The sequence below is a fragment of the Pseudopipra pipra genome, chromosome 2, assembly GCF_036250125.1.
Source record: "Pseudopipra pipra isolate bDixPip1 chromosome 2, bDixPip1.hap1, whole genome shotgun sequence".
Lineage (NCBI taxonomy): Eukaryota > Metazoa > Chordata > Aves > Passeriformes > Pipridae > Pseudopipra > Pseudopipra pipra.
In genome coordinates, this window is record NC_087550.1 from 63,758,062 (window position 1) to 63,783,132 (window position 25,071).

Genomic DNA, 25,071 nt, shown 5'->3' on the forward strand with positions numbered 1-25,071 from the left:
AAAATTTTTACATTTATTCACGAATCAGCATTGAGCAGTAAGTACTTAGTTCGTTCTTTGTGCAATTCGCCCACTTCCCTATTGATGCAAATGATAGAGCTCTTGGCAAACATATATCACCTTACTGTTGGCTCGTTTATATGTCTTGTGTCACACTAGCAGAGGTCCATTCCTTAGGTGGTTACTTGCTAGGTTGCCTTCCCATGAGCAAGTGACAATTTGATATCTCAGGTCTAATTATAGGTATTGATAATTTTCCAGAAAGCCCTTGTTTCTGTATGAGAAAAACTGGGTTTGAGGGAGAGCACCTCTGTGGGAGGAGTGACAACATTAATAAAGATTGATGTGTATTTTGAATCCTTTTGGAAAGGCTCCACAAGAAAGAAAAGGTTACCTGCTGCATTAGTCATTGGCAAGGAGTAGCAAAGTGCCTGCTCTGGCTCTGCCTTCAGCTGTCAGGTTTGCACAGTTCATCACCAGTATAACTCCCAGCGCTAAGTGTTTTGCATTAAGAAAAGGGCATCCACACTGGGGTCAGCCAAGGGAAGGAAAATTATGGTATTTGAAGGCTATCTGTGCTTGCTGCTGGGTCAGAATGTGCACAAACACAAGCACACACTGGTTCTTATACTCTCCATGCTTGTCCCTGCTGCATGGTCACATGTGCTGGGAAAAGCATTGATCACATAGTGATGTGACTGCCTGATTCCCACAGCCTCACAGAGTGACAGAGATGAAACACTGAGCTCTTCTCCATTGCTTCATCTCCTGGATGCTCCTATTCTGAGCACAGGTAAGACTAGGAGGCAGAGAAGCTTCTACTGTGCCTCCAGCACTGCTTGCCCCATGCCTGCTCAGCCCGAATTAAGGTTTTAACATATAAAATGTAGTGCAAGCAAAACCTTTGTTTTTCCAGTTTGGCTGTTTAGGTCACATCTTTCACATACATTGTGAAGCCTCGGAGAGAGCTGTGTGGCTCAAGGAGACCCACTGCAGGTCATAGCACTGTGGAAAGACCACCAAATATTGTTAGATCTTTTTGATAAAATGGTGAGAAGTATCAACACTGAAAGCAATGGATCAAAAAAGAGGTCCAGCCTCCCAAACCTACAGCTTGGCACTTTCATGAACTGTCAGCTCCATGTGAAGAGGTAGCAGCAACTCCTAGGAAGTGTTAGATGCAGAATGTGAGGTAGCAGCAAAAGCAGAACGAGGTACAATCCCAACTAAAACTGAATCTGCAGCTATAAAGCAAGATAATTTCAGAGAGAAAAAGATGAATTTTGCTGGTGTGTCTTCAGTTCCAAGACTGAAAACCTGGAAAATTTTGGTTGACGAAGTTTGGCAGTGCAGCAAAAGGTGAGAGTATGATTTTTTCCATTGCACTGAAGGAAGGCTTTATTTGAGCACTTAGAGAGGGACCCCAGCTCCTCTGTATAGTCAATGAAGATAGCAAGGAGACACTTCTGAAGACTGTGGTGCTCTCCACTGGTGCTGGAGGAGACACAGCAGGAACAGACTGAGACACGCTGACTGAATGGCCAAACTGGACAGCTTGGCTTTCTGTACTTCTAGTTCTTCTTTCCTACGGTGTAATAAAGCTCCTTCTTCCAGCAGAGAAAGCTGCTCTTCCCATGGGTGTTCCCAGGCCAGTGCCTGGCATGAGACATCAACAAGGATTTCAGTTATCTCCAGTATCACTACCCTCTTTTGATGTGCTTTTTCTCACCCTCAACAAAATTCTAAGGCAAGTGTTGGGTTGCCTGTGCCTGATGAAGTGATGCCACAGGGTTACACATTCTAAGCTGTGGCCTTCCAGTTAGTGTGCTGATATCCTTGTGATTGCTGAAGTCCTGGGCTGAGCTGAGCAAAGGGACTCTGCAGCACTGCCACCAAAAGCACAAGCCAGAACATGCTCTCCTCAAACACAGCCCCCTCTCAGACCAAAAGGGACTTTTACATGCCCACATAACATGTATTTGGGATTCTTTCACCACGTGCCTTTTTGGAAGCTGTTGCACCTCGCCATGGATTTTCCTGGTTACTTAATCGTTAGTGTGGAGAGGGAAAGGGCTATGCAGAGATGCTGTCTTTCCTTTCCAGTTTGTGTTTATTTTCAGCTTATTTTTCCCCCTCCATATAGGATGAGCACTTTCGCCACAGGGCCTTCTCCTAACTTGATGACTCAGAAGTCAAAATCATTTCTACGTTATTTTGTTCTTTTCAAATTGGAAGAGCCTGACTGTTTTCTTAAATGCTGTAATCAGGAATGTTATATTTTCTTGTATAAATTATCCTTGTATATTGAAATATAAACAGCCCATGGGAAAGGAATTCAGTGTATATTTCATTTCTTCCACTGTTCAAGGCAAAAAATATGTACTTATCTGCTGAGAAATACTCTGCTTGTGCAGCAGAAACCAATCATAAATACCAACTTACCAGCATTTTAATGACTGCCTGTAGGGATCCCAGAAATTATAACATTCAATCATTACAAGAAGATCATGGCAAAAAATAACAGGGACAAAGAGTTTCTGTGGCAAGTGCAGACGGTGTTGACAGTGACACTTTAAACTACCATTAAACTTCTTGATTCTGGTGTTTCTGAAGGAAAATTTTAGGCATCCTTAGGAAGATAATGGGACTAGAAGTGCTATCAGTGCAGCAAGTCACTGTGTGCCCAGTCCAAAGTCCCCTGGGCTCTGAGAGCAAGGAGACGACCATCTCCATCCCCTGGAATGGTCTCGAAGCTGCAGAGCTCAGTGCAGGGCAGATGCTGTGAAACACTTTAGCCTACCAACACACACAAGTTGAGACCAGGTCCTTTCCTCTCACATGCATCACTGAGACAATGCTTTGTGTGGCTATCACAATAAATTACAGAGCCAGGTGAAGCCTGCTGTTGTGGATGTTTCAGTTCCATGGCTTCTTCCCACAAGACTGTCTTGGGGAAGGGATGTTTATGTGCCAGACTCCATGGCAGTTTACTTGGCAATGCCCAAGAGCTAAGATAGAAAATGAGAAAATATTAGACTGTCTGCTTCATGCTTCTCCTTACTCAGGATAATTTATCATAATGTAATCAAGGCCTAAGGAATAGAGAGACAAAAGGCAAACTGTACTGGATAACCTATGGGGAGAATAACTTTATTAAAGTCTAGTACAGGATAAGTGCTCATGGTGCAGCTTTCATTTAGTCAGGTTATTTAGAAGGTCTCATTTTGTACTTCAAATATTCATCACACAAGCAGAATAGGATGAGATTTTCCTTGCTTCTGTAGGAAAGATTACAAGATACAAAGGCATCAGCTGTGGCTTGGGACACCTGTGAGCCTCCAGCCCCAGATGCTGGAGGATAATCCTGGGAAAGTAATAGGAGTTGTTCCCTGGGTCCATAGCCATTGTCCATCCAAGGCAGAGTAATGGGCCAGATGTCCTCACCTCGTTTACTTGTACCTCTGAGCCTCCAATTACTCTGTCAAATTCAGTCAAAATGAACAAATAGATACACAAGTTATTAGAGGCAACAACCAGACAGCAGAACCAAAAGCAATGAATACACGTGATATGTTTCCATAGGAAGCCAGGTTAAAGCAAAACACTAGTGTTTGAAAATGAAATTACTTCTTTAGGAATGTTTGCTGATTTCCTATAGGGGGAAAACAAGCTTTATTTAATTTTTGTTGAATGGTATTCTTCAGAGATTGTCTTCCACTGCTAATTCAGGAGGTCAACCTGTGTGTTGTTCTGTGTAAAGAAAATTTTCCTTGAAATAATAAATACATTTCTTTAAAAAAATCCAGTCCTCTTTTCCCCTGCTTACCCACCAAAGTTACAAAGTGTCCAAATTATTGTGAGCATAATTTACCCACAAGCCCAGAATATTAACTGAGAAATTCCAGTGCTCTTGAAACTTACAATAAGAGAAAGTGGAATTACTAAAAGTATAAAAGCCAAAGCCCCCGTTGAGGTCCGTGTATTCTCTGTTTATGCTACTACAGAGTGTGCTAGACAAATGTGTAGGGTTTGCAAAATCCTTTGGGAATCCCTGAAAAATGAAGTGGGGAGAAAAAAAGATTAGCTCCTCACACAAGGGCATAATAAAGCTACTGAACATTTCTGTCTTAATTGTGCTTCATACTAGAGTATAGAGAGTTACCTCAGCTGAATAAAATGCTAAACTCTCCTGGCAGCAAAATGCCTCCTTTAATATAACAGCAGGAATAAACCTCTCACTTATAAAATACAGTTGACAAAAAAAGGCTAATAACTAATAAAGGTTTTACATACAATAGAAAAAAAAAAGCCTGTAGAGTTACTATGCATGAAATATAATAATCTAAATCAACATTTTAATTTGCATTTCTGCATATCAGACTTAATATTCCCATTGCATACAGCCATAATAAAAAGTGCTGTTTCATTGACCACAGAAGATAACATTGTGTGGTTTTATTTTTTTATTTCATTTTCTCACTCCTAAAATATGCCTTTTGCCACCTGTCAGTGTATTTGTCCTCCTCAGCGGGAGGATAGTAAACGATACTTGACACAGTATCTGGTCAACAGAATTGAAAATTTTAACCTTCAAAAAGGGGGGACCACAATTCCTACTTGGAGCCTTCTACTCATAGAAAACAGAACCATATGTTTACTGTAGAGTAATTATGGTCAATGATAATGAGAAAAAGCAAGAATACCACAGAACACACAAATGAGTTAGGATGGAGTTCGATGCAATATCGACATGTGTGGAGTGAAGAGTCTTCATTGGAGTTGCCTGATTCTGTGATTTGTGGGGAAAAAAAAAAAAAGGAAAAAAAAAGAAAAAAAAAGAGAAAGAAAGAAGACTGCTATGCAGCTGAACTGAAAAACAGGACTTTGTTCACTCTCACTAATGGATCAACTGACAGTCAAATAGAGGTGTCTAACTGAGAACTTCCATTAGGGTCTGTGGAGAGTGATGGCTTGGTGTAGTTGACCAAAAGCATCCCACTTGGACTGCTCTACATATCCCGCCTGGCCCACAGTGTCTCATATCTGCCAGCCCTGGATAGATGGATAATTGAGGGCACCTCAAACAGTTCTAGAAGCCTATATTTATCTATGGCTTCATCTGCACTGTCATGTGGGGCTGGACACCAGTGTCATGTGTAGATGCCTGTATCTCTGACAGCCTCGTTTAGTTATCCCAAAGTCACTCCTGTGGTCTGTGCAGATGGGAAAGACAGGAGTTGGTTAAGTTTGTTTTCTTCTTCTGTAGGGTTGTGTTGGGAGCAGGAGAGGGGGTGGTATACTGGAGCTCCCTGCACAACCCTCCCCACTCTGCATCTGGACATGTGTATATTTGGGTAATGCATTAAAATCTCTGAGATTACTGGGCGATAAAATGGGACCCTTCCAAGTCCCATAGACTAGGAATCACCCCCCTGACTCCTGATCATCATTGTCTGCCCACAAGGCTTGGTCTCAGGCTGCAGCTGAGAGGTCCAAGGTGGGTGTTTGTGCTCATGGGATGCTTGTGAGAAAGGTCTTTCAGTGGCTGCCAGCTCACAGCCATGACTTCTCACAGCCATGTGTTTCCAGGCACAGAGCATCTTCTCATGACTGCAGGAGGTAGCACCTAGAGCAGGCCCTAAGAGCTTTGTAAAGAAATTACTTTCTTTAACAGTGACGTTTCCTTCCAGGCCAGTTTCTATTTAAGCAAGAGCCAAAGGAAATTCCCTGGGGACCCCAAGACTTTCCTCCACAAAGGGGAGCTTTGTGGAAGAAGCTCTTCAGGCAGCTAATACAGCATTGTCACAGCATAACAAATCTAATGTTGTGGGGTTCCTTTGGGTCTGTTCAAGGACTCTCCGTATCCTGGGCTTCAGGTTCCAAAGGACTCAATTTTAGACCTAGTTGCAGTGGATGAAGGCTAGGTTAGGAGCCTAGCTTGAGTAAATCAAGCCTCTGGCTGATATCTGAACGAACAAACTCACTCATGCAAATGAGCCATTTTTTGTGAAATTACAGGCCTATCTTTGCTTCTCATGATGAAATTATGTTTCAGAGGTGTACTGGGATTTAAGCTCAGTTTTAGATTTCACTGTCCAAAGCAGTTTGTGAGTGAGAGGTGAGGTTATTTCTTTGGGCTGCTCGAGTGTTTCACCAGATGGCACTGTGCTCAAGGACTGACTCTGGACAGAAACAGGGTGGACAAGGTGTCCAAGCAGGAGGCGTGGAGGTATATGGCATGTAGATACACTAGCAAGTTCCCAGAATCTGGCTGGTGAGTTGCACAACATTAGCATGTCCCAGATGAGACTCCTCTCAAAAGCGGGGATGATGTTGAAACTATCATGCTCCCTTGCACATTGAGTGTGCTCCAAGTGCCTCCAGCACAGCCCTTGGGGGAGGCACCATGTCCTGTTGAGCACACCAGATGGCAACACCATTCACAAGGTGTCTTGTGTTCTCCTTGAGGCAGCATTTCACTAAGTCCTCTGACCGAAATGAGCAATAAGACTCACAGAGGCAGCATGAGAGTGCTGTCAGAGCAGAGCCTGCCACAGAGCTCTCCACAAGACTGTGTCTCATGGAGTGCTCTGTGTTCTTTTTGGAATCTCTTTGGCTCAAACCGTGCCTCTGTGTAACAAGTACCTATAGGTAGGTACCTCAGCCTAAAACACAGGAAAAGGGTAGGTTTTTTTGTTTTAAATCTTACCATTCTGTGTGTTCCCCTTTGAGGTGTTTGAGTCAAACAACTGCATTGGAAGACAGGACAGTCCCTTCTGGTGAGGTACTATCTGCAACCTGAGGTAATTTTAGTGATCTCTTCCCTTAGTTCCCTGATAACTTTAGGTTACTTGCAGCCTTTATTTCCAGGGAAGTTTGCCCATGCTTTTCCTGGTAAATCTACTATTCAAGAACATCAGATCCACAGGAGATGTAATATCTGTTAATTTTTTTCCTTAATGCACCAAAGGTTTTGCTGTCAGTCTTGTGTGGTCATTTAATAGCTGTTAAGGTACTTAACTGATATTTGGTTTTGAGCCATGAAATAGAGGTGATAATGCACTTTTTCCCCCTCTACTGAATGTTTGTTTAGTCTGTTTTGGCTATATTCTCCAGGGTCTTCACTGTCCCATTTTGTACAAGTAACATGCAGCCTGAGTGCCAAGACTGGTGGGACCACTGTGGATTAATGAATGAATAATAATAATAAAAACATATGATGAGTCATTTTAATTGACACTGTCAACTTTAATTTAATCATTTAGGAAAATGCCAATATTCATATTTGCTAAAAATTGTAACATATTTTTGTTAAAAATTAAAACAACAGTAGAGAAGAAGAAATTAAAAAACAAACAAAAAATTTTAAAAGGAAATAAATAAATTTCAAAAAAAGAGAAAAGCCATTAAAAAAGACAGAGGTGTGGAGAATCTGTTTTTTCAGATGAATCTACAGGGTTCAGCTAGCTTAGCCTACTAAGACAAAGGCTAAGGGCATAGACTTAATCTTTGTAAATATAGGATAAAGGATTGCTTATACAAAATAATAATAAAAAATATTTAGAACAAGTGAGTATAAATGGGCCATTAAATAGGAGCTGATTTCTAACCATCAGAGCAGCAAGGGTCAGAAACAGCTTCTCACTGCCAATAGAAAATATCTTTTATTAGGCTGAGAGGACTACAAGTTGCATAGGCTCTTCATCTGGTCTGAAACAAACTGGTCTGAAACTTCAGATCATCTACAGTTGCTCTGAGTTTAAATTCATTAAATTAAACAACTGAAGGTCTTATTTTGGGGCTTGATGTTTGGTTGGGTTTTTTGGGGGTTTTTTGGGTCTTTTTCTGGTATTGATGTGTTTGGGATAGGTTTGTTTAGACAATTTCTCATTATTTCTGGAGATGTGTGGCTGTACAGTGTGAGGAGGGTTACGTGCAGTGGTCAGAAGGCTGCCATGGAAAGGCCTCTCTCCATCATATTACTGCTTTTGTAAGGTGATGATGTGATGAAGCATCTGTGAGGGAAGGTCACTGAACCTGAGAACTCAAGAGGTCTTCTTTTGCTAAAGCTGAGTCTTACTAAATGGAGTTGTAACTAAAAGTTGGCTTGTTTCACTACTGGAAAGTACCTGAAGTTCTTTTCACAAAACATATGGTATATATGGCATATGCAGGGCTTTGCCTAAAGTCAGTGAACATATTTTGGGATTTTGTATCTCCTGCCATCTCGTTTTCTCTCTAAAAATACCTCCTTCTCAGGTCCAAGGATACCTTTGCTGCAAGAGCACTTGCAGCAACAACAGATGGTCCCTCCTGTGCACAGAAACTTTACCAGGAACACAGATGCCTCCTTGAATGATTTAGCTCCTCATGGGCAGAAATTAAAGCCTTTAGACAGGTGAGGAAATCTTTCGAACAGGTACATACATTGGTCAGAAAGTGATTGCTACTGTTTTAGTGATAGATGAAGGATCACTGAGGTAGAGCTGTAACCCACCCACTCTGAAGTTCCCGCCCATTGGTATGTAGTGGAAGTGGCAGAGTCACCAAAAAGCAAAGCCTTTCCTCCCTGCACAGACTCCTTTCTGGGAGAGCAGCAAATGAAGACATACACACGTGTGCACATACAAAGGTAACTGTTGCCATCAAATGGGTGGCATCTAATGATCTAGATATGGCATGCACTCAAGTCCACTTCTACTGGACTTCTGTCTGGGAATCAGGTCCAAATTGCAGACATGGAAATGTTGCTGTTGAGATGTCCTCTTAGCTGTCCTTGAGGCCAGTGGAGATCTGCTCTATACAGCCAGTGGGTCTGTGGTGGGATTCAAGAGGTGAAAATGGTCCTAGAAATGCTCATCCATACATAGAATCCATCCAAATATCCAAGTTCCTGTTATACTTTCCTCCCAACAAAGGCTGTTGAGAGCTTTCCTTATGATAGAGGTTTTTTACTGATGTGCCAGAGAGCAAAGTTTTATCCATCTAGTCCTTCCCAGGAAGTTTGTTACTGTTAGCAGTGATGTTGAAAGCACTTTTGAGTGAAATTCATCGCACATTACCACAAAATTTGTGTTGAAATGGGAAAGAATGAGGAGTTAAAAGCTGAAAGGCCCTTTCCATCCTGTTTGGTAACAGATTTTATTTTGTGAGGAAGAAAGAAATTATTGAAGAAAACCAGAAGGGAAAGAAATAATATATCCTGCTACTGCAACTTTACAAATTAATGGCAGGAGCTCAAATATAAAAAATTTATACCCAAAGGTTTTACCATGTCACTGCCACACACAGTGTTTATTGTGCTGTTTGCTGCGCTTACATCACCAAAACCTCTTGTATAGGAAAACAATGTTTTGCTAAAAATTCAAAAAGTATTTGAGTAACAGTATTCTTCCCATCATTGGTGTTTTCCAGCTATAGTGTCAAACAGGGAGTTATAATGGGAACATGAAATCATTCTGGAAAGAAGAAACAGCTCCTGGAGGAAGGGAAGAAGCAAATTGAGAGAAGAAGGAAAAACCTTACCACAACGAAAGGCAATCCATTTGCAAAGAGGTAAATACCTCACTTGGGAAGAAGAATAACAAGAGGCTGGCCCAGGAAGCAAGACTTTCTTAATGAACAGGATTATACCTCTCTGAACTATTCCCATGTAAAAAAAAGTATTTTCTGAACTTCAGATGAGGAAAACATCAGAGACATCCCACAGGAAAAAGTATTTTGGTGAAAGCTGCTTCTAGCTCAAGTACTGGGACATTTGAAGGTCTGAAAAAGCCTTGAAACAGAAGAAGCTGGAACAGATTTCCAAGGGTTATCTCCCAGAAATCATGATGCTTTTTAATCCTGATTTCTACTACAGTCCTCTTGAAACATCTCATTCTTCATTCCTGTCCTCAATGATGATTGATTTTGTCATCAAAGAAGCTGGATCACTGAGATGAGTTTGGCTCGAGGTCTCACAGAGATGTTGCTGTAACTCAGTGAAAGATTTTACAACCAAACCAAACCAAAACAGCCATCTCTAAATTTTAATACAATTTCAATAGAAAAATAGACACAACTTCTCTCAGTAAAGTGCCTCTCACATCCTGTAGGATGAGAGACTGAGTTGCACTAAATGTATTTACAAGGCGTATAATTAAAATATTTGGTACTTACACAGAGAAGGTGTTCAAATGACCAAAATTTCAAAGACTAGGAATGCAAATCCAGTTTAAAATACCTACTCTAAAGACAGACCTGATTTTCTAACCCACTTATCCATCACTTCTTCCGAACACCTTTGGTGAGACCAAACCATTTAAAAAAGTCAGGATACTCTTCTAAAGCAAGCTTTCAGGTAGATTTACGATCACAGATTTTGTTTTGAAAACCATCTAGTCTTGGCTGTATCTGTGCTCCATCAATTGTTTTGTTTCAAATAACACAAGGTACAGTAGCACTTACACTGGCTGACAAATTTAGTCATAGAACTGTAATGACATAATCTGAGAATGTGTCTAACATTTAGTGTAAGTACTATACATGTCTTCCAGATGGTTTCCCTAAGCCAGGAGGGGAGCTAGCGTGGGTAGTAAAACCTTTGGATGGGTTTTATTATGCTTGAGAAGCAACCAGCATGAAAATGAAGGAAAGTACCAGTTATGGCTCATACTCTGCCAGCAGCCCAGTGACTCCTTCCAGTTCCACCCAGCATCACCGGACTTTCAGCTAATGGTTCCAAACTTTGTGAAATTCTGTCACTGTAGGTGAACAATGGATCACAGTCACCACTGGGCATCAGAGACTCAGCTGTCATAAGGACTGCACTTCTCTAAGTGTTGTATCTCTGCTATAGAGTTTTAAAAATGCCAAGTTTTCTAGTAGCATGACCACAATTGCTGGATATCTTTGGAGCTTTATTTTTTTTATGGTAATAGATGGTAACAGAGAAGAATAACAAGAGTCTTAACTAGTAAAGAAATATTTTTTTTTCAAATTCATTTGAAACGGATCTACACCAGCTTCTGACTTGTTAGCCATTAGTTCTGCACTCTTAGAGATGTCTGCAGAAAACTATTTTGATGACAACCGAGAGTGTTTGCAGGCTTGTGGAACAAAATGATATAATTTAGTCATTTTCTGTGAGATAATAATGATGTTCTAATTGAAAAATGTACTCTAATTACCCTACATCTTTATAAGCCCGCCTCAGGAGCACAGTAAAAGAGCAAGTGGCAATATTTTTACTGTACTATATGAGAAAAGGCTCTCAAACTTTTATTTGTATCACTTGATGCATGTTCAGGAGGTGGAAGTCTCATAAAAGCAAAATAATTTCCTGCTTTTGTCTGAGCCAAAGTGAACTTAAGCCACGTAAATTAGAGACAGACTTTGAGGTGGGACTCACACATACACCTGGGTGCCCTGTGTCCTGGTATGCATTGGGATATCATCACTGACACCCATCACTCTCCTCTCTGTCAAGCCCCAGGATATGAGTAGAGGAGCTGGGCTGGGTCTCTGCCAATCTGTCAGTAATGAGCAGTGAACCAAAGCTGCAGTTGCCAGCTGGTGTCCTGCACTCCTGACTGCACCTCTGTAGCGGGTTGACCCTGGCCAGATGACAGGTACCCACTAAAGCCACTCTCTCTCTCCCCTCTGCAACTGGACAGAGGAGAGAAAAAAAAACAGCTAAGGGTCCATGAGTAGAGATAAGAGCTGGGAGAGATGAGTTACTGATCTCCTTCACAGGCAAAACAGACTCACAGTGGGGATATTACTTAAATTTATTACTAACAGGATCAGAACAAAAGAGTGAGAAGTAAAATAATCTTGAAAACACCTTCCCCCTACCCTCTTTCTTTTCATGTTCTCCCTCCTCCCCCCCAGTGGTGCAGGGGGACGGGAAGTGGGGGTTACGGTCAGTTGTTGTTTCTGCCGCTGCTCAGGGAGAGGAGTCCTTCCCCTGCTCCCATGGGGTCCCTCCCATGGGAGACAGTCCTTGATGGACCTCTCCAGTGTGAGTCCATCCCTCAGGCAACAGTTCTTCACAAACTGCTGTCCCGTGGGTCACTCCTCCATGTGGTGCAGTCCTTCACAAATGAGCTGTACCAGTGTGGGTCCCCCACAGGGGCCACAAGTCCTTCCCAGGAAAAGCCTGCTCCAGTGTGGGCTCCTTTCTCTGTGGGCTGCAGGCCCCTGGCAAGGCCCTGCTCCAGCCTGGGCCTCCCACGGGGTCACAGCCTCCTTCAGATATCCACCTGCTCCAGTGTGGGCTCCTCCATGGGCTGCAGGTGGGTCTCTGCACCCCAGTGATCCTCCATGGGCTGCAGGGGCACGGCTGCTCCACCATGGTCTGCACCACGGGCTGCAGGGCCTCAGCTCCACCGCCTGGAGCACCTCCTGCCCCTCCTTCTGCACTGACCGTGGTGTCTGCATTGTTGTTCCCATGTTCTCACTCTGCTCTTCCCTGGCTGGAATTCTTCCTGTGCAACAATCTTCTGTTCTTAAATATGTTATCCCAGAGGTGTTACTATCACTCCTGATTGGCTCGTCCTTGGCCAGGGGCAGGAAGCCTGTCCTGGAGCCAGCTGGCATTGGCTCCAACAGACAGGGGAAACTTCTAGCAGCTTCTAACAGAAGCCACCCCTGTAGCCCCCTGGCTGCCAAAACCCAGTCACAGAAACCCACTACAACCTCCCACCAGCATGATCTCATCAAGAAGCTGCAGGTTGAGACAACCTCTCAGGAGATTCAGTTTTTCAGGACACAATGAAGACCTTTTGGGAGCAGATTCAAGGTTTTGGGGGAAAATTAGAGTCTTCAAGGTAGCAATCCAAGCTTTCTAGGTAGAAGAAAAGTCCATCTGGGAGGGGGAGGCTGCCTTGTAGGAGGAAGAAAAGGCTATTCAGGAGGACACAGAAGCCTTCTGGAGGATGTATCATGACTTCTGGAAGGACCATAATGCTTTCTGGAAGAGGGATAAGAAAGATCAGCTCCTCTGGGAGAAAGACAGGGTCTTTCTGGATGAGAGCAACGTTTTCTATGGGAAGAAGAATCTCTGTGGGCAGATGAAACAGCTTTCCTGGAGAAGAGAAGCAGGCCCTTCAGGAAAATTAAAAAGCCTTTAGGAGGATAAAATATTGATCTGTGTGGAGGCCTTTGGTCCTGAGAGAAGATATCTCCAGGGATTCTACTGTCCACAGAGGAAAAGAATAAACTTTTCTCCTAGGCTCAGAAACGTGGAAAGACACACATACTGAAGTGGATACTTTATTTAAGTAGTGCTACATTTCAACCAGTTCTCTGAAATGATATCTGTTGTCCTTGGATAAATTAGAGGAGGATTTTTAATGTGATTTGCTTTAAAGCCATTGCACTTATGTTTTCAGGCCATTATTTATTCTTTTGAGGTTCTCTAGCCTGAAGAATGGGGTACACCTCTGGTTTCCTAGCATTTCACCAGGACACATTTTGGAGGGTAAAGCCACAAGAAGGTTAGATCTTAATGCCTGAGATCATCTTCTGGAGCTCAGAGCAGCTCACCTAACTCAGTGCAGTATATATCAGCTAAATAAGACATAATGGATAATAGATAAATGGTAGCCATCAGATCCCCCATATTTAAGAGTCACAGTTAACACTTGGGTCCTAATAAGACAACTTGTGCTGTTCCACCAGGTTAGGTGAAACATTAAACTTCCTGCTGCTCTTGGGACCATAATGGGAACACTGACCTGCTTGGGTGAGCCCTCCTACACCTGCTGTCTGACAGCAGCTTTGGCATCAGCCTTGCTGACATGGATAGAGGGCAGAGAAGAAGTGGGAAGGATTACAAAAGTCAGCATGGGAAAAGATGCAAGCCGAAGAGAAAGTTGGCAGCAAGTCCCTCAGCAAGAGGGAAATAAATTTATTGGTGTGCATATGCATCTGTGTGTGTAAGAGCAGGAGAGGGTGCACACAGGGACTGGAATTATTATTCACCTGCTGAGCTCCTACTGCCAGTGCGGGTACAGGATCCTCTAACAGAAAATTCTCAACAACTGCAGTGCAATGTGTGGTCAATATTTAGCAATATTTCATACAGTCATAGAATAGTTTGGGCTAGAAGGGACCTATAAAGGTCACCTAGTCCAATCCCCCTGCAATGAGCAGGGACATCTTCATGCAGATCAGGTTTCTCAGAGCCCCGTCCAACCTGACCTTAACCACTTCCAGGGATGGGGCACCTACCACCTCTCTGGGCAATCTGTTCCAGTGCCTGACCACCCTGATTTTATGTGCTGTAAGTACAGAACCAGTGTCTTCTGCCACAGCTTGGCACAGGAACTGCAGTTTTCCTCTTGAGAAACCCAGCTCAAATGCTTTATATTTTCAAAGGCTGAGCTGTAAAGGCTGTTCTAGAGACAAATCTACATTTGACCATCCGTACCTCTGAGAACATAGGGGACAAGAGCAACAGTGAAAAGTATGAGGCATTGAATTTTTCTCTGGAATGGCAGCATTAGTAACTCATTCTCCATCTATATAGGATTTTAACACTGAATAGACTCAAGGACAAAATGTAAGAAGCCTTTACAATTGTTGTTGAAGAATCTGATGACTTCTGCAACTGTCAGGCATTCTTAGGCTGTCGCTCAAGCCTGTCACTCAAGTTCAGTCCTTTGTGATGAGCTGAAGGATAAGGCTGCCTGTCCTGTTTAATTTTGTTCAGGTTAAATTATGCTCTGTATCTTTCCTGACAAAGCCATGAATATTTATGGTTCAATGAATAACCAGCCCATACAAAAAACAGCCAGCTGTTTCAGATAGGGTAGGAATGTTTTGCAACCTTTCCCTTACATGGCAACAATAGATTAATAATAACAGAGATGAAAATGACCTATTAGACCATTCAATGCAACTTCCTGCAAATTCAGGGCTCTTACACATTAGAGCTTTATCATTAGATGCTATAGAGAGAAAGAACCTTTCAGAAAATAACAGCATTCAAAAAGCGCTTGTCACTTAATAAATTTTAATGTCAAAAAGCCAAGAATTATCTCAGTTATTCAAATCCACACATCAAATTAACATCCATTTAAACTAAAATTAGGTATGCTCTTTCTTGCAAAGAACTTGAAACACATGAAATGCTATTAGTAGAGCTCCTAGTCACTTCTTCTTTCATGGTAGAGCAGAGCAGTGTTTCTCTGGTGAGAGTGCTGTCAGTGACAATACAACTGTTGAGAAGTTTAAGGCATTACACAGTGCAGAACAGAGGAACCAGAAGCTTAGCCATAGAAAACCATATACCAATATGGTTTTAGATTGCTGGTAGCTCCCCCAAAAATACTCCATCCTGCCTGGTAGCTTCAGAGTGGCCTTTGATTAGGTGGCAATGATGGAGAGAGACTATATGCTTTCTGGAGCTGGGTATTCAAAGTGGGAAGTTAGACGCCACCTGCTCTGTGTCCTGCAGCTCTGGACTGAGGATGAATTTCAGTCATGAAGGAAATCTCTGCTAACTCTCTGGAGTTGTAAAGTAGTGAAGGGGACAAATAAAATAATTTTTATAACGAAAAGCACAGTTACATTTATCACCTCTGCAATATGCATGTGGAGGCTGTCAAAATGGGACACTCAGAGTGAAAAAATACACCTCCCTTAGAAGTTCAAGTCTGCTGATCTGGCACAGGTTGGCTATAGGGACCAGGAAAGAATTTTACATGTCTAAAGACCTGAAAATATTTGAAGCATGAACTCACCTAGAGTGGAAGGACCTACAGAAGCTTCCAAGCCTACCTGTGCCTCAAAAGCAGCCATACCTGTAGTGCTCTGTGCAACCACTTCTCTAAGCTGTTTTTCTTATTTAATTCCCAGCACTAGTGTTGCACAACCATCACTTTCTCTCTAGGACTTTACTTACATTGATTTTTTTCATGATGTCTGAGGTGAATCTCCCTAATTGCAGTTTTGACTTCTTATCTGTAGTCCTATCCACTGTCTGAAGCCCAGTATTGTCTTCTCTATCCAAGTCTCCCTAGATTAACCCACCCCATCTGCTGTCCTCCTTCACTGACCAGGTGCTTTGGGTAACTGCAAGGCTTCTGTCCTCCCTTCTTCACCACCTCCCCTCTCCAAAAGACTGAAAAAACAAGGTAATTTGCAGCATCCAGACACAAAACCTGAAGATGTCAAAAGTCCAGGTCACAATGCATGTTTTGCAGAAGGGATTCAGCCAGGAGTGATACAGCTGAGCCCTTCAGATACCAAACATCAGTGCCGAGCCGCACTGCTGCTGGTGGGTCCTTCTGCAGAGCGATGCCACTGCATCGAGCCTTGTCCTGCACCCCAGCATGTCTCAGCCCCTGTGAAAGCAAACCTGGGACTTACTCAGCAGCACAGAGTCAGGCAGAACAGCCACTGATGAAACTTCAGGCCATAACCAATCTTCCTGTTGTCCTTGAAATAAAGGGCTATTAAAGACAAAAGTGGAACAATTAGGGTAATACAGGGAAACATGGTGAATCCAAACAACTAATATATGTTGCCAATGTAATTAATTTAAGGTCAATGAGCTGTGTGCACTCAGGAAAGGTTTGAAGTCTTAGCAAGTCTGCACAGACTGATCTGACAATGAGATACAGAAATTTGATGGACTAACGGGGTTGCATGCCCAGAGATCACCTGCTTTCTGGTGCATGTGATGCAGTTCTTGCTTTCCTTCACTGGAAAAAAATATGGAAATAGTATAGAAAATATTACAGAAAATATATGTCGTGGCAGGAAGGTCCCACTTTATCCACACTGAAAGGCAGCCCTGCCTCAGTCACAAGCCGGTGAAGATGCTGATTAATCTGATATACATATTTCGAGGTGATATTCAGGAGCCTTTTCTTTTAAAGTTTATGCTCAAGCAATTCACAGCAGATTATTTTCTGTTCAAGGCCACAAAAAAGGTGGAAGTTATGGACTGCAGCTTTGTGCCTCTAAAACCACAGAACCCAAAGTCTTACAGAGGGATGACAACTCCCACACAAAGCAATAAAGAGATTGAGTCAGTAGTGCTAAATCAGCTTAAATATTTGAATGAGAGAAGGAAATAGCTCCTGAGCTCACCTGCACAGTTTTGAAAAGAAGCAGTGTCATCAGAAAACATTTCTGACACATCTGTGGAGCTAAATTGTGGGAGAAGCAGAACATGAAAAATGGTAAAGTGTCATTTAACTCTACTGACACGTCCAGATGCATCATAAACCAGAACTGTAAGAGTGACAGCTCTAATTTTCAACTCTGTGTGACAGTTACTGCATAGGAAAAATGTAGAAAAACTGGGAGGCAAGACTGTGAATAATGGGAAATTGGAGGTATGTATACCATCCAGGCACATATATAAATTCTACTGCTGTTCTGCCAAGAAGTCTGGCTGAATTGTTGAAAAGTCAGTGCAGAGGGTTTCCACAGAAATTGAAGGAAGAGATAAAGTACTGTGACTGAAAATACCAGATGGGAAAAAATAACTACACTTGCATCCTTCAGAAATTAACTTCTAATGTGGGTTAAAGAGATGAAACACAAAGAAACTGTATTTTTAAAACAACTGTATAATGCTGAAAATCTCTCTGTTTCTCCCTTTGTCTCTCTGTTTCTCCCCTCTTTTCTTCTTTTTAAAATATTTTATTTATTGAGTGAACTAAGAGCATGACCTACAGAGAGAGAGGGAATTCCAGATTCTTGACATTTGGGGATTTTTGGGAAGGTTTTGGTCTTGATCCAGCAATTCACTCAATCTGTGTGGTCTCTCAGACCATCTGAAATGTTCCGAAGTCCCGTATAAATCCATATTCACAATTAAGCCTGGGATTCTGCTATTGCTGGTTCACAGGTGGGGTGATGAATTTGAGCACAAGCACACATCCTTGATGATGTGGGCTTTTATCAAAATAAAAGACAATACAGATTTGTACCCAGGATCTTCAAAAACCACTGTGGCAACCCTGGAGTTGTAAAGATAAGCACAGATTGTAGCTTGGATCTTCAGGTTTGCAATACATGAAACAGAACCACCGAACAAACAACCAGTTTCTCTGGGCTGCAAGTTGTCCCCTTCTTATTTGTGATTTTCGTGTGTGTGCTGGTATGTGTGTGTGTACATACAGACACATACTAAGGAGGAAAAAGTGGCCAGGAACCAGTCAGTGTGTGCAGTACAGACAAAACACTGTGCTCCTGCCCTGTCACCTCCCTACACTGCCTCTGTTATCAGAAGTGTTGTGTGAATGACTAAAAGCAGGAGCTGTGCAGCTGCAGACTCAACAAATGTCAGCGTTAAGGCTGTGGAAACAGGTGACCTCAGTGCAGGACCATGATGACACACCTTTCATGCCATCATCACCTTCATGAGCAAGAACTGCTCAAGAACAGTAAAAAAAAAAATAATTAAGGATGGTATTTCTTCAGTCCAAATGGAAGCACGACTGTTCATCCTCCACATTTTTAATGTGATTTATAGCATCATGATTTTGTTATCCCACAGCACAGCTTTCTGAGTGTTTTGGCATGGGAGCTTTTCAAGCAGAATTACTGTTATTCTTCTCCTTCACATGAATGCTACATTTCCAGAGCTCTGCTAAGCTAGCCTGAGAACACCTAAATGGAAATTGCATTGAAAAGCTGTTATTTGGCTGCTCACACTGCCAGTAGATTTCCAATTCATGTATGGATTTTCTTTCCTCTTCTTCAAGATTTGTGGCTTGACTGCTGTACTGCAGGAGGGAGGAAAGAAGCATGAACCAAAGTCTCACTGGAAGCACATTGTGAACATGCTCCGTCTCTCTCTGCTGATGTATCAAAAAAAAAAAAAAGCAGCTCTCCCTGCATACTCCATTGTGATTTCAAGCTGCAGCCCAAACACATCGGGTTCCACTTGAGAAAGCTACACATCCCACAATTGCTTCATAGCTGTCATATGGACACTTAATGTACCTATAAAGTAACATACCCTGGCTTTACATCATATCAAGATACACAATATTTTCTTCTTTTCAAAGGCACTCAGATTTGCATCTATGGAATTAACAGCTATGTTTAATTTAAAAAGCCAGCCCAAGCAGCAGCCTGATGGAAAGTCATTAATACTGTGAAATCAGGAGATGAAAAAATCCTGTGACCTGATCTTTTGCACTGATGAGCTGCAGAGCAGAGATGCATTTGAGGGCTGATAAGAGGTGGAACTGATTAACAGGGCAGATACCACCTGAAGCATCCATCCTTTCCAAGGACGGGAAGAGGGAATTTGTGTCAACTGATATTCTTTTTAATGAAGGCATAAATAACAAAGCCTGCAATGATCCCTCCACAGGGAACCATCAGCCCTGCATCAGCCTGCTGAAAAGCAGCAGCAGCATGAAACATGGTACTTTGCACTTATAAGGCTCCTGCCATACATATCTCTGTGATAGACAAAAATGTGATGCTTTTTGCTTTTAACCCATCCTATTACCAGACATTTATCAATTGTGAACTTACAGTGTATTGCAGGTGAGCATGTTCCACCTCCTTAGTCTCCTGTTTAGACCATTAGTTTTGGTATATCCTTATTTTGCATTTAAACAGGCCAGTTTCTACCACTGATTAAAAATATAGCCTTTTCATGAGACTGAATCAATTTTTCAACATCTGGAGTTTTCTTTTGCCAGTCCAAGGATGAGAGCTGATGGCAGTATGCACTGGAGTTATGGTCCATGGCTTTCCCTGAGGAGTCCTCTCAAGATCCCTGATTTTCTGAGCATGGCTTTCTTGACTCTCAGTGAGTAAAGACACTTTTCTCCCGCAGCCTCAGCTCTGGAGAGGACCATAAGGTTCATGTGCATCCTTGGGGCTGGCAAGGAGCAGCTTGTGGTGCTCTGTCTCAGGTCCCCACACCTAACTAGCCCTACATAACATGCAAGGAATTTAGCACCCTCCTTTTGAGTTGTCTTCAGTATGATCTAAATTGTCTTTTCAAGATCTCAGCCCCTACACTGAATATGCCCCCAACTACGTGCTGGCTGGAAATGTCCTGCCTTTGCCCATACTGAGTACTGTCCACTCAGGATCACAAGTTTCTATGCAACCATTGCCTTCCAATCCCATGATTAACTAAGCCTTATCACCCCTGTGTGAAGTCCAGCATTGGGTGCAATACATGTCATCATGCAGAGGAAGTCAGCACCTCCAGCAAGCACAGGTCCACAGCCCTGGTGCACTTAACAGGGATGGTGGAGGACCCCATCCATGGGCAGCATCATGCTGCAAATGGCACAGGTCTTGCATGGGCAGACACAAGCTGAGTCAGCCTTATCCAGAAGTCAGGGCATGGCCATGACTCTGTATGAACAGATGGGATGGACTAACCCCAGATTTTAATGCCAGAAATGGATTCACCTGCTATTTTTATCATCTAACTCAAGAATCACATGGAACAGCACTTATAGACTACTCCAAAGAGAAGCTACCTTGTAGAAGGGCAAACAGATTTGGCTGTAGGACTGCAAACAAAGGTGTACCTGCAACACCTCTGCATGTATATTACCACAGGCTGCTCTCTTTGTATTGCCTCTCTAAAAAACATGTGATTCAGTTCCCATCACAAGAACTTTCTACTAGTGAACATCTGACATCTTCCAGTTTTACCCCACAACTCTTCTGTGTGGTCAGGACACATACTATGTCAGTGTAACTGACTGGAAATGCAGGCACAGGGTCTGTGCTACCAGTGTGCATGGCCTGGGTGCATCCCAATGCCATACTGGGAGTCTGTGCCCTTGCCCAGTGCCCTGATTTACGTGGGAAGGAAACAGAAGCAGACATGAGAGATACAGATGAGTCTGGATGTCAGAGGTAGAACTGCAATCACACTATAAACCTTAGGGCTGGAATAAGATTCAGAGCTTTAAATGTTGATATTCAGAAACCAAATATGATTAATGTCACTGTGCATGAAAGTCCAGGGGCCTGGGCTCAGGTAGCCTGTCTGACAGCAGAAAGATAGCTCTCAGAGGGCTGATCCTGGGGCTTTTTGAGGCATTTCACAGATCACAGCTGCCTTCTCTGCTCCTTGGCTGCAGCCACGGTAGATGTCACAGAAACAGCAGCAAGGACGGTGCTGTATAAAACTCATAAGTGCAGCACACTGATTTCCAGGCTCATGTTTGAACAAGCAATAAGATAACCCCTGACTTCAGACACTTCCAAAGCATTTAATTGTACACTTAACACCTCTGCAGCTTGTTCACAAGTTACATACTCGAAGTCTTACAGTCATCCATGGGACAAATGTCTCCCATGACAACTGTAATAAGAGGAATTCTATTTTTAACCCAACTACAGATAGCACACCACAGATATTACAGAAAACCTGTGGGTTAGATTTCCTAATGAATAGCTCAGGCACCAGAGAACAGTGCTCACAGCGGTAGGTTATGCCGCCCTCACCCCTCTGAGACCCACCTTGGCAGGGGGAGCCACCAGCCTCACCCTCCCACACCCCCTGCTTCACTTTGTCTCTTGTTTCTGCACCATCTCTATCCCTTGCTGGAGCAGCGAGCCCTGCTCAACCCTAGCCCTTCCTCCTCCACACAGGATTTCCTGATGCATGACAGCCTACCTGGAGGCAGGCGGCAGATTATGATATAACCCATAGCTAGATGCTTTGAGGAAAGAGAAAATAAACCAAAATAAAGCATGCAGAAGTGCTGGCTGGAAAGAGAGGGCATGGCCAGAAAATCCAAGTGAGTGGCAGTTATGGCCAGGACAACCCTCCTCATGATGTGCCAATTTCCCACTGAACAGCAAATAACTGTGACAAATACATGTAATGTTTCATTGCTAAAATTATTTGTATTTGGAGCAGAGATGCTGGACTCCTCAATTTAATGCTGGCATATGAAATTATCAGTTTGCAGCCTCAAGCACAGAGACAATAACTGGTGTTGCACACATTGTCAGTGCTGCATATTTTTAGACTCCTGTAGGCGTTTACAATCGTTTCAAAGTGCCTTGATGATTTTTTTTTCACATGTTTTTTCAGCAGGAATGAAGATGGTTTCCTGAGCTGGGATATAATGACCAATGCGAAAAAAATGACTGAGTGTTTTCACTTCAGGGCAAATTTTGGGGCAACAAGAGCAATTCTGAGGCTGCACAGACATTCCTTCTGTTTCCTAGGTGAAGGACTTTGTGGTGCTAGCCAGAAATATTTTTCATGACTCTTCCCATTTCACCATGCTCTCAAGCAGGGACATGCTGCTCAGGGGTTGCAGGACAATTTCTCTCGCAGGCAGGGGCTCGTTTTCTCCCTTGCACTCCCTAAAGACATGCTGTCCTTGGGACCATGCCAATGCACCAATTTGCGTTAATTTCATTGTGAAAGAAAACCTGTGAAAATTGTATTTTAGAGGGATAGCAGGCTCACAATTCCTATGAGATCAGCGCTGAGTCCTTTAAGAAATAACAGTTTTTCCACAAGACTCTGGCAAGGCTGATCTGAGCTCTGGAAGGACCTGGGTCCAAAGAGCTGCAGGAGAGCTGGAGGGCAGCAGTTGGGTCCTTGCAACTCACCCATTGCAAGGATGTTCACATCCAACAGCTTCCTTGGGGCTGGAGATATGACTCTAAAATGATATTCCGATTACGGTTGAGATCTGATCAAATTAAGGTTTGTTGGGAGAGCAAGGCAGCGAGAGCAAGGGGTGACTCCATTATACATGAAGTGTTTGTCAATGCAGAGAAGCCTTTCAGCACCTTCCACCAAAAATCAGTAACTGCATCAATCTAATTGTTACATATTGATGACTTTTAATATCTATAAATATATGTATGTCTGTGCACTGACGTGTACAAATGTATATGTGCCAACAGGTGTCTCTGAGTGTATAATCACAACCACAATCAGATTCAGACCTGCCTGAGGCCACATACACTTTAAAAAGTGCTTTTTCCTAAAAGATTTACTAAGGTCTCTAACATGGATGAAATTTCTAACACCTCTTCCTGCAGTGTTTGGATGCTTCTCGTGGTCTAAATTTGGACTTCTTTGACAGGGAGAGAGATAAAGAGAGGAGCAAAACCAAACATTTTTCTAATAAAGTCAACCGATTCTTAAAACAGTCATGCATGCCTGGGTGTGCATGCAAATTGCAGGACTCAACTGTCCTCGACAAATTGTCCACATTTACTGTTGGCTAGTGCATAGGGAGACCTGGACTTTAGGGAAGTGGTGTTGGAAGACAGTACAGGAAGATTTCAGCTCTCTAAGATGGTCTGTACAGAGCAGCTGGTACCACCAAGTTGGAAACATGGATGTGCACCGGATTACAAGCACTGCACACTGCATTATAACTAGATGGGTCCAAAAGGCGCGGTGAGATCATTAAACTTAAACCTTCACTCCCCAGCCTGTTGGTTCATCTCATCCTTGGCTGTCCTGGGAGAGATGGCTGCCAGCAGTACGGTTCTGCTCACTTCTGCCAAGGAGACATTACTGACATGAGGGAAATGTGCCCTGTGGGGTTTGGAAAGAGCTTAAAATGTTCTCTTGAAAATAGCACATTGTCCCTGTTGGATAGGTTCCAGGATACATTTCTGGTTTTCCATTTGAGGGTTGTAATGATAATTCAGATGCATTTATAATCAGTTTTCTGTGATTTAGCAACAAGGAATGGGAATGTAAAAGGCAGAGTCATGTAATTGTGCTTCAGAAACAATGAATATGTGTGAGCTTAATGTCAAGGTGTTCCTCACATTTTCAGATGTCTATCCCTTTTTTTGGAGTATATCACTGGAAGATAAGAGTAAAGGCAGTGGGCAGTGAATTCCAGGGGCAGCTGGAACAGGGAGAGGGGCTGGGGTGCAAGGTGGGGCCAGGAAGGGGTGGGAAAGCCTCAGCCAGGGAACTGGGGAGTCATGGGTGGACAGAGCAGGAGTGCTCAGACCAATCAGCCAGGAAGCAGAAAATGTGGGACAGGTCCTGTACAGCTCAGCCTGAAAAAGAGGGGAGTGGAGACAGAAATGAAAAAGGTCTGTAAAGTCCTGAGAGGCACAGATGAAGCTACTAGTCTCCACTATTACAAAATTCAAGAGACATTGAAAGAAGCTAGCTGTGTTTGCATGAACAATATTCCCTGTTTTAAGCATTCAGCATTTCCTGGTTTCCAGAAATTTCCTTTCCAAGTCTTCAGAGGTTTGAAGTATGTGACCTTAAGTATCATGTACCAGAGGCAACTTTAACCAAGGTCTGCTGCAGGGTTTTGTGTTGAGTGCCAGTCAACCAGCCATTTCCAAGGGACTAGAAGTATTTTAGCACCTGCAAATCCATCAGAGAGGTCCTGAATGATTTTTTAGTCACTGTACTGTGAAAATTCTCTCTTGCCAAAGGATAATTTCTGTAATGGCAAGGGACATCAACACACAACCAGCTCCACTGTATGTCCACAAAAACAAAAGCCAGTGCAAAGCAGGTGAAGAACGGACCATCCACGCAACATGATGCTGCTGCAGTGCACTGCCATGTCCTGCTCTCAGGAACTTTTTCTAGCCTTGTCACATTACTCCCAGGGCTGGCATGAAGCATTGCTCCACAAAGACAATGAACACAAAAATAGAAGAAACTCTTGGCAGTAGCCTGATGGTGTCTGCCCCAGGCCCTTCCTGGCAGCTTGGGTATACAGCAAGCCCAGTTTCTCACAGCTACACTGCTAGACAGGTTTTTATTAGAGCCTTGTAGGAGCTTAGGTAAACCCATTTATTATTTTTATTATTGCCTCAGCAAAAGCATTCCCACTTTCAGCAAAGTTTTATGAGTTCATGTGGAAGAAACAGACCATGACACCAGTAAATTCTCATTATTTGGGTTATTATATGTCCTGAACAACTTCTTTGATGTCAGTATTTCTTGTGTTAGATGCTATCAGTTAGATGCTCCTCATTCATCAATTAATGCCCATAATGAAAATGTACCTGGCCAGTTTATCTCAATGAGCATCTCTGCTGTGGTTGTCATCATGGCATCTAAATGTCCAGCACTGCAATTGCAATCAGTGGTAGAGATCATCCATGGTCTGGTTTTCC

General features: G+C 42.9%; 1 long non-coding RNA gene across 3 annotated transcripts in view; it reads left to right on the plus strand.

Moving 5' to 3' along the window:
* LOC135409797 (uncharacterized) overlaps positions 1 to 10,394 on the plus strand; it is a 39,263-nt gene extending 28,869 nt beyond the window's left edge. For 2 of the 3 annotated variants that reach the window (XR_010428362.1, XR_010428361.1), the window contains exons 4-6: positions 6,733 to 6,803; positions 8,260 to 8,398; positions 9,415 to 10,394. This is a non-coding gene — a long non-coding RNA (uncharacterized LOC135409797). The remainder of the gene's footprint in view (positions 1 to 6,732; positions 6,804 to 8,259; positions 8,399 to 9,414) is intronic. The other variant, XR_010428363.1, reaches the window with a different exon arrangement.
* Positions 10,395 to 25,071: the final 14,677 nt, after the last annotated feature.